Source organism: Saccopteryx bilineata, chromosome 3 (genome assembly GCF_036850765.1).
Source record: "Saccopteryx bilineata isolate mSacBil1 chromosome 3, mSacBil1_pri_phased_curated, whole genome shotgun sequence".
Lineage (NCBI taxonomy): Eukaryota > Metazoa > Chordata > Mammalia > Chiroptera > Emballonuridae > Saccopteryx > Saccopteryx bilineata.
This window is the reverse complement of record NC_089492.1, coordinates 9,633,760-9,644,389: the sequence shown is the minus strand read 5'-3', so window position 1 is coordinate 9,644,389 and position 10,630 is coordinate 9,633,760. Positions and strand designations below refer to the sequence as shown.

General features: G+C 39.1%; 1 non-coding gene across 1 annotated transcript; it reads right to left on the bottom strand.

Annotated features, from left to right (window-relative positions):
• Positions 1-6,267: 6,267 nt before the first annotated feature.
• LOC136332393 (small nucleolar RNA SNORA32) lies at positions 6,268-6,388 on the bottom strand. The gene has a single exon (XR_010730662.1). It is a non-coding gene; the product is annotated as a small nucleolar RNA SNORA32 (small nucleolar RNA).
• Positions 6,389-10,630: the final 4,242 nt, after the last annotated feature.

Sequence of the window (10,630 nt, the reverse complement as noted above, 5' to 3'; positions counted from 1 at the left end):
CAAAACTAGAGCCTCAGCTCTTAATTACACTCTGTTAATGACTCAGAAGACTTCTGGCAGAAAAGATGAGTTTCCTTTGGTTCAAACGCTTCCATATAGGGCTCTGATTAATCTATCCGACGGTCTGAAATAAAAATAACATATGCAATCTTTGGCCGAAAAAACTCACCCGTGGTACTGTAACAATAATTCCTCTCCTTGTTTTCATAATATAACCTGGAAATATTCCTATTGAAGCCAACATTTCTATATTTTGGAAACTTGGCCTCTGAATGCATGATGGCTGAAATATGCCATTTATTTTCCTTTCGGGGGGGGGGGGTACCAGGAGAAGGCGAAAGGGTTGTTAGACTCTTTCTTAGAGAAGATTTTGTAGGACAACCTCATTCAATGTGATATAAAGTCCTTTCCTCTGACTTCCGTGTCATCATACATAGTCATTTCAAGAGCTTTCTCCTGACCACCCAATTTAAAATAGTTCACACCCTCAGCAGTCACTTTCTATAAAGAGCCAAACAGTAAATATTTTAGGATTTGAGGGCCATATGATATCATCTGTTGCAACTACTGAGCTCCGCCATTGTAGCAGGAAAGCCACCCTACATAATATGTAAATGAGGAGGTGTAGCTGGGATCCAATTAAACTTTATTTATGGTCACTGAAATTTGAATTTTCTACCATTTTTATGAGTCACAAAATAATGTTCTAATGTTGGTATTTTACCAACAATTGAAAAACTGGAACACCCACTCTTAGCTCACAGATCGTGCAGAGCCAGGCAGTGGGCTGGAATTTGGCCTGTGGACTCTGGTGTGACCCCTTGTTCTACTGTACTGCTCTATTCAGTGTTTCTATGTCACTTGTTATTATTTTAAAAAGTCTACTTAAGTCCTTGTATTATTCACTAATGTCTCGAGCTCGACTGAAACTGTCCCTGTGCGAGCAGGAACACTGTCCAGGGAGACTTGGTCAATGCCTGCTGCAGTGCAGGTCCCTAGCTCTCTTGGAAGGCCGTCCCTCTAAATAAGTCGTTCGTGTAATAAACATATAAAGCATATTAAATTCTCTAAGTGATATATTTTTTCAGCTAAATTCTACATATACTGTAGAATTTCATGGTAAAAATGAAACAGTATAGAAACATATTTTGAGGCTTTGGAGTTATGAAGACCAGGCTGCTCTGTCAATTAGCATTTGTGACGTTGTTAAGTTATTCAATGTGTCTCAGTTTTCACAACTACACAAATAGAGTCCCGATTTTATAAGATGTGTGGTGCGGCTTCTGCTTGATTTTCCACTTTTCCCCCCAAGCCCACTTCCCACTCTGCTCCAACTGCTCTGTGCTCGCCAGGTCAACAAGGAGGGGTCACAGCAGTGAGCAGCCTTGCCCTCCAGATCCCACTCGGGTTTTGCCAATGGCTGGGGTAGGAGGGGGGAATAGGTAAGACTGTCTGTTCTCCTAGCTCACTCTCATGGTTCAGGCTGGCTGTGCTCCTGCAAGAACAGAGTTTGCTCACAGAATTACTAAAGGTAAGGGTGTTCTCCAAGGCACCAGATAAGACCCCTATTCGTGTAGGAACAATTCTGCTACAAGCTCCAGGGGGCTGCCATTTCTCCCATGGCTTCTCTACAGCCGCTGCCTTAAAAATACTCTTTTTATTAAAGGCTCAAATAATCCCAAATTCCTTCGGGGACCCTGAACCGATCCCAGATGTTTAAAGAGAAAAACGCTTTGAGAATGAATGGTAGCTCAAGTGGAAATCTGGAAATCTGGTTGCTTTCTTTTGAAAATATGTGAAAATCACAAATGATTCTTCTTGATTCATGTTTCTCTACAGTTTACAAACTGGGGCGGGGGTGGGGGGTGCCTACAAAGTACACCCCAGCTTGAAGATACATTTTTTTTCACAAGATATTTAAAAATCAGTAAAATTTTACATCAATTATCTAAATTTTCAGATTCTCTTGGAAAGGTCACACTTCCTGGTGACGCCAGGGTGCCAGTCTCCATGGTCGTGTTAAACTGGAGCTCAGTAGCAGTTACAGCGCTCACCTAGGCTTTGCACTTGGCAGGTAACCTGAATCCCCAGTGACTCCCTAGCAATGCCGCTAGTTCTGTGTTATGGGTGGAGCACAGAGCGCATTCCTAGCAGCTGTGGCTGATGCAATGCTGTGAGAACACTCCAGCACCTGAAACCCTCCAAGGCACACCCAGAAGGGAGCTCGCCCGCTATAAGTAAGTGACTCAGCGCCAACCAGGCAGCTCCCTGACCTTTTCAGCCATTGGCTTTGAAGAACTCGCTGTAACACCCTATAGGCTGAAGCTGTGTATATAAGCTAGCTTACTTCCTGAATAAAGCGGATCTGCGTCACTGAACCTGGTCCCCGGAATCGGGTCTCTGCATCTCCGTCATCCTCATCCCTGGTGGGCCTTGTCCACACTGTGTTTCATGTTAGCTACCTAAACCCTGTGAACATTTTCTTGGAGAAATAAGAGACAGGGTCATCAACCAAGTGGGAGGCTGGGAGAGGAGGTGGCCTTGGAGAGAAAAATGGTATAAACAGTCATCTAGGAGAGGGAAAGGGATAAGTTTCCGGGGACCCAGTAGGATTGCAAGGTGTGACTAAGGGTCCTCTTACAGTTTGGGGTTATCAATAGAATGTAGACTCCATGGACAGGGCTGTGTGCATTTGTCCATCCCCTCCAGCTTCTTTGGGCAGACGGGGAAGACACAGCATGCTGAACTTGGCCAGATAGAAGGTTTCCCCAGAAAGAGCCATGAGAGCAAGAGGAACCAGAGAGCTGAGGTTCTTTGTGAGGGAAGAACTGTAATGGTGGGTCACGGAACCTAAGCTGGTCAGAGAGGGACTGAGAACAGGAAGGGCTGATGGACAGTGAGAAAAGGCAGCCTCATGGTTAAGAACATTCACTGTGCACAATGAAGCCAGAGTCTGCAGGGATTTGAATCTCACCTGTGCCCATACTACCCATCAGGTAGGTAGGTAAGATAGATAGATAGATAGATAGATAGATAGATACATAGATAGACAGAACTTATTATACTTCCATATGTGTACATAAATCTCATATTTTTTATTTTTTTTTATTTTTATTTATTTATTTATTTTTTGCATTTTCTGAAGCTGGAAACAGGGAGAGATAGTCAGACAGACTCCCGCATGCGCCCGACCAGGATCCACCCGGCACGCCCACCAGGGGCGACGCTCTGCCCACCAGGGGGCGATGCTCTGCCCATCCTGGGCGTCGCCATGTTGCGACCAGAGCCACTCTAGCGCCTGAGGCAGAGGCCACAGAGCCATCCCCAGCGCCCGGGCCATTTTTGCTCCAATGGAGCCTTGGCTGCGGGAGGGGAAGAGAGAGACAGAGAGGAAGGCATGGCGGAGGGGTGGAGAAGCAAATGGGTGCTTCTCCTGTGTGCCCTGGCCGGGAATCGAACCCGGGTCGTCCGCACGCTAGGCCGACGCTCTACCGCTGAGCCAACCGGCCAGGGCCTCTCATATTTTTTTTATACTGTATATAAAGTGTTTGGAACACTGCCTGGCTCATGGTCAGTCCTACAAAGATGCTTTTCCTTTCCTGCATTGCATTTTGTTTTAAAAATAAAACTTTAATGTACTTGTCCAATTAAGACATATTTACTGAATGCCTATAATGTAAACATTAAGAGATACATTGTGGGAGCCGGAGAGATAAATCCAATTATGCTGTTGATCAGAGACTCACAAAGCGTATTTAGGGCACGCAGAAGGGACGCCCCTCCTACAAGGAAACAGAGAGGGCTCTGCACGGGGAGCAGCTCCTGCCAGACCCGGTCAGTTGTGGACTCGCAGCACGAAAACACCAGCAGCTGCTATGAGCAGTTCATCAGTAGGAGAGGAGCCTGAGATTCCATAGATTCCCTGACATTGCGTTTGAATCAGACTGAAATTTCTCCAAAGGTTGATTCATAGAGAGAATTTTTTGATGATGTGTCAGTCCAAAAGGGAGATATTTTGGAGGATGGGGAGCTTTTTCTGCTAACTAGTTTTCTGCTAATTAGTTTTTGTTTCTAAGAGAAAAATAGAGGACATGACAAGTACATCATGGTAAATGTCAACGGACCAGTAACTATGGCCACAGAGTGATGACAAGTTTTCCATCCAACTCTTTGCTCCTTTCTAAAAGAATTAGAAATAAATCACTAAAATTATAATTTTTTTATGTCTATCAAAAAAATTCTGTTTAATTGTAACATGTCTATATTACACGGGGTTGTTTTTTGTTGTTTTTTTTTAATATCCAGTGAAATGTATGATATTGTATCTTGTGATTCTTTAGCAATGGGGTTCTTCTAAATGAGTCCCCCAAAGTTCTTCATGTTACCTGCTAAAATGCCCTTCAGCAGTTCTCATCCATCCACATTCAGCTACTTTCTAAACAGTTGCTCTTGCAACCAATATGGCAACAAAACTCAGTGCTTTATCTTGTGCATGCTGGTTGCCCTCAGGATGCAAATGACATTATTAAATTATACACTTTAAAAGAAATTACTTCTTTAGAATATCAGTAGACATTGCCCTCCAATAGGATTATACCAATGAATGCTTCCACTAATGATACGAGGAGAATGGGATTTTCCCAGTCTCACCAGCCCTAAAAGTGTTTCATCACATGCACTCTATAAATACTTTTTGTCTTATTATATTTCTCTAATTCTGAGGGAAGTTAAACATCTTTATGTTAAAAAATCACTTGTATTTCTTTTTCTTAGAATATTTTGGTGCCCTTTGTCCATATTTAGATTCAGCTAATGTCTTTGTTAACTGACTTGTAATTTAGAGATCTTCTCTGTCAGTCATATTTGCTGCAAATAACTCCCCACAATGTTTCTATACACTGATTTTGTTTACAGTATTTCTCAACAAGTAGAAAATTTAAAATTTCATGAAGTTATATTTACCAGTCTTGTGAAAATTCTACTTTGCATATCTTGCTTAGAAAGAGATTACCACTGCAAGATTACAAGAAAAATCCATTTTCATTTTAATTCTGAATTTTCACCCATATAGATTAAATTTTTTGAATAAGTAATATACTAGGAGCTCACCCTAATTTATTCTTTTCTCCATAGCTTGTCCCAGCACCATTTATTGGATATTCTGCTTCTAATATAAGGATTTGGCATGTTGATATTATCATATCCTAAATTTTCATATTATTTGAGTCATATTCAAGACTCTTACTCTGCTTTTTCTCTTGGATATTTCTATTCATATAATAGTACCAAACTCTGTTACTTACAGAAGTTTTATAATAATAGGTAATATTGTTGCCATATCTTTCTTTTTTGAAATTTTCCTACCTGATCTTGACCTGAAACCTGGTCAGGTTTCAGAACAACAGTTCTATCGGTAATTTCGTGGGAACCACATTTCATAGTGTAGATTAATCCAGGGTAAGGTAGCATCTTGACAGCATCACATTACCTTCACTAGGACCAAGCATTAATTACCATGAATTCAAATTACATTTTATGTCTCTTGGGTCATTTTAGAGTTTTTTTTAAGGTCTTTCTATATCTTTATTAAAGCATTTTAAGATTTATACAAATCTAGCACATAGTTATGCACCACTATTTCTGGGCATTTATATCTTTCTTTATGGCTTTTGCTTAATGAATGTTTCTTTAGGTAATATAATTATATCTTCTTTGAATGTAGATATTTTTTAGATATTAATTTTTTTAATCCCCCTACTAATTTTCACATTATTTATAAGTTTTCCCAGTTGATTCATTTGGGTTCTTCAGGCTTAGGAAATGATCCAGATATTTATGAATTGAAATTCTTTTTATTTATCTTTAACATTTTTTTCTATACTTCCTATGGATCTTGCCTAATTCATCGGTAACGATTGTCCACAGAATTTTAGCCAAAGGAAGTAATAATCAAAATTTTGTTTTATTTTTTAATTCATTGGGAGCATTTTTGTATTTCCCTATTAAGCATGCTCCTAATTAAGTATTAGTGCATTCCTACTTATCAAATATCTTATTAAAATTAATATTGGCTTTATCGTTTCTCAGCCTTTTGGCTAAGATCAAGCATAAAAATAAGATTGGCTTTTCATCAAGCACTGTCAGCATCATTGTACATAATAATATATTTTTCTGCCTTGACCTGTAATTAACACAGAAAAATATATTGATGCATTGAATTTCTTCAATGAATCATACATACCTCAGTAATATCTCCTGATTTTTTTTTAATGTTCCCAGTAGGTTGAATGCTAGCAATGTAGCAGAAAGAAAACCTTATGGGAAAATGTTTTGTGGTCATGTCCGCGGCAAATGAGAAACTGCATTGTAAAAGCCTTGGTAATGACGGATTCTCCTGATCTTTTAGTAAGCTTCTGACCTATATTTGCTAACACAGTTTAGGAATTTTGCACCAACAATTCATAAGTAAAATTCCCCTGTAGTTTCATTTAGTATGCTGCCTTAAGTTTTGTAGCAATGTTTTCTTATATTGGTAAAAATCCCTTGGAAGTTTTCACTTTCTGTTTGTACTTTCAAACAACTTAAATCTTGTTGCACTCCACATATTTTCTAGTATAATCTGCTTTACAGTCATTTAAAACTTTGTATAAAATTAGCAAAGTGCTTTTCTTATAATTCTTAATTTCCTCAATAGGCATAGCTGCTAAATTTAATGTTTTTTTTAAAATATTTATTGATGTTTTCCTCTGGTTTATATAGTATTATATCTATTTCAATATATTTTTCAAAGAAACAAGATGATTATTTTTCTTAGTAACACTTTTCTGAGTTGAAATATTGAAACACAATATTTCAAGCAGGTGGGCATGTTGGTAATAATTTATAGAATCTGTCACTCATCTTACTTTTTTTGAATTAAAATTTTTTTTATTAATTTTAATGCGGTGACATTGATAAATCAGGGTACATATGTTCAGAGAAAATATCTCCAGATTATTTTGACATCTGATTACGTTGCATACCCCTCACCCAAAGTCAAATGGTCTTCCGTCACCTTCTATCTGGTTTTCTTTGTGCCCCTCCCCCTCCTTCCTTGCCCCCTCCCCACCCCGTTACCATCACATTCTTGTCCATGTCTCTGAGTCTCATTTTTATGTCCCAACTATGTATGGATTCATATAGTTCTTAGTTTTTTCTGATTTACTTAATTTCACTCTGTATAATGTTATCAAGGTCCATCCATGTTATTGTAAATGATCCGATGTCATCATTTCTTATGGCTGAGTAGTATTCCATAGTTTATATGTATCAAGGTTTTTTAATCCACTCGTCCACTGACGGACACTTGGGCTGTTTCCAGATCTTCACTATTGTGAACAATGCTGCCATAAACATGGGAGTGCATTTCTCCTTTTGGAACAGTTCTATGGTGTTCTTAGGGTATATTCCTAAGAGTGGGATAGCTGGGTCAAAAGGCTAATCATTAGAGAAATGCAAATTAAAACCACAATGAGATATCACCTCACACCAGTCAGAATGGCGCTCATCAACAAAACAACAGAATAAGTGCTGGCGAGGATGTGGAGAAAAGGGAACCCTCCTGCACTGCTGGTGGGAATGCAGACTGGTGCAGCCTCTGTGGAAAACAGTATGGAGATTCCTTAAAAAATTAAAAATCAAACTGCCTTTTGACCCATCTTATGTTTTTGACCATTTATGATGTCCCTGGCACTATGAACATATATAGAATGCAAGAAGGTACTGTTCTTCACTTTCAAAGACTTTAGCCCTGTGGACATGCTCATGAGTAGTTAAAGCATGAGAGTAGAATCAACCTGGGAATTGATGAGAAAATGGAAAGATTTGAAGTCTCTCACCTAGAAGGGACAGAGTGGGTCCTTACACCTGAGTCTATGGTCTATGGGACATTAAGATAAATCCTACGTGTTTAGTGATGCATATTCACATTTATTTTAGGACAGTTTCCTTTTGAGATATACTTTCAGAATCGTAGGCTACTTCAGAATGTGTCTCTGTTGCTTTAAAACACACACACACACACACACAAACTATACTGGTTTGTTACAGAGTTCTTCGATCATAATGTTCATTCTTCAGGATTCCATGGTTTTCTGGAAAAGTCCTAAGACAAGCTTATTTGTTCCCCTGAAGAGAATATTTCCTCCTGTCCCACTTCTCACTGCATTAGACTTCAGAATTATGTTCATTATATTTTCAATTCTAAAACTTCACACACAAAAAACAAACAAACAGACAAAAGAACTGGTTCTGTGTTTTAGCTGGCTAAAGCACCTGTCTAGTAAACAGGAGATCCTGGGTTCAAATCCCAGCAGGGCCTTCTTTCACTTTGCCTGACCTGTGCTGGTGCAGTTGACAAAATGTCGACCTGGAATGCTGAGGTCGCCGGTTCAAAACCCTATACTTGTCTGGTCAAGACACATATAAGAGGTGATGCTTCCTGCTCCTCCCTCTTCTCTCTCTCTCTCTCTCCCTCTCCTCTCTAAAATGAATAAATATCTTTATATACATTCTCAATTTTCTTACTGTTTTGCCTAAAATACAGTAAGCTCTTTCAGTCTATATATTTTTGTTATTTTCAAGACATAGACAACATTTTATTTTGTTTGGTAAGGACATAATTTTTTTTTACCATCTATTGTAATACTATAAGCAGTATTTCCATACACAAAAATTAATTTTATGTCTTTGAAAATAAATTTTCCTTGTTTCATTTTACTTTCCTTTGGGGGGGGGGGAAGGAGGTGTTGTTGTTGCTTAGACTAAGTAATTAAAAGTACTCTTCTGCTTTTTTTTTTTTTAAGTAGAAAGTAGGTCCTAGATAGCTCATCATTCCTAGTTTATTTCTGAACTCAGAGAAGGTAAACAAACTGATCGAGAGATCTGGATTATCAGCAAGAACCGTACACTCTAAGAAAAAGCTAGATATTTCCTTGTCTTGGGGGGAAGTTCTGATAACATCACTCCAACATGCAGAACATTGTAAAAGGGGAGCAGACAGTTAGGAGGAGAACCAACCATAAAGAATCGAAGGCCAAGAGCTAAGTAGCATCTACCCAGAGTCACAGTCCACCTGGACACAGAGCTTAGGAAGCTGGCTGTGCTGCTGTGGCGGAAAAGAACTGAAAAACTACCACCACACGTGTTCTGCTTATGCCTCCGCATGCAGCTCAGGCAGGGATCTGCAGGGACGGCGTGTTCACACCTTCGGCATCAGCTAGAGCAGCTTGGCTGGGGCTGCAGGTTCCGTTTTCAAAGTGGCTCATTCACACGGCTGGAGAGTGGGGTGGGAATGCCCAGGGTGATTCCGTGTGCCTATGATCCATAATCCTAGGTTTTTCTCTACGTGAGACTTTCCACAGTCTGCTTGGGATTCCCAATTAATTGGAATTTCTTATAACATAGTGGTTGCATTCCAAAAGCTCCAGGCAGTGCATAGGATTTTAATGCTCTAACTTCAGAACTCACAGAGCATTAATCCTGCCGTAGTCTGTTGATCTAGGCCTGCATTGTCCAATGCAATAGCCACCAGACACATGTGCCTATTTAAGTTTAAATTAGTTAAAATTAAATAAAATTAAAATCCAGTGCTATAATCATCTTAGCAACATATCAAGTGCCCAATGTGGCTTGTGGGTCCTGCACTAGACACATAGATGGACATTTTTATAATTGCAGCGTGTACTACTGAACAGCCCTTACCTAGGAGTTCACTAAGGTCCATTCAAGTCCAAGGGGAAGGACCCAGACTCTAACATCTGCTAGAGGAAGCAACACAATTAAAGTATTTTTTAAAAGCATGTGAGGTAGCAGATATTGTGACCATTTTTTTATTAAATAGAATTTGCCACATCAGCTAATACAAATTCTTTCTTAAATAAGTTCTTAATATTAATACATTATTTTTTAATAACGTCAAGGAAAACTGTACCAACTGGTGATGTGTACTGCAGCTTCGCACATGCATGTCCTACGACCTAGCAACTCTACTTCTAGGTATTTCTGGAATAGAAATGTTGCATGTGCGCACCAAAGACAGGAGCAAGAATGATCACAATGTCACTTTTTGCGATAGTCACAAATTGGGAACCATCCTCAAGTCTGTCAGTAGACAAATGTTCAAATAATAAGTTGACTCTCGGCCCTAATTAATTATGTTTCCTGTGAAAGTTGCAGAACGTCTGCAAACTTTATTTTTATTAACTGTAGCAGAGTGGTGATTCTATCCATGGGATTGCTCTGGATATTAATTAAGATCACATATGCAAAAGTATTTAGAGCATGCTTAACTCTCAACAGGTGTTCCTCTTTATAATACCAGTGACTATTATAGTTTAATATTTTATGTTTGATACTTTTTATTGTTACTTTGGGTAAATAAATAATTTAATATTGTTTCATAATAACATAGGACTGTTCGGTCAGGTGTGCTGGAGATGTGTTGTAGAACTGGGCACCTGAGACCTGTACAATTACGTTAACCAGTGTCACCGCAGTGGCTTGACATGGATAAGGTCTTCATAATCATGTGTAGAACTAATGAATGTATTTAATAATATGATTTATCCACTTGAATTTCTAAGTTGGCTTC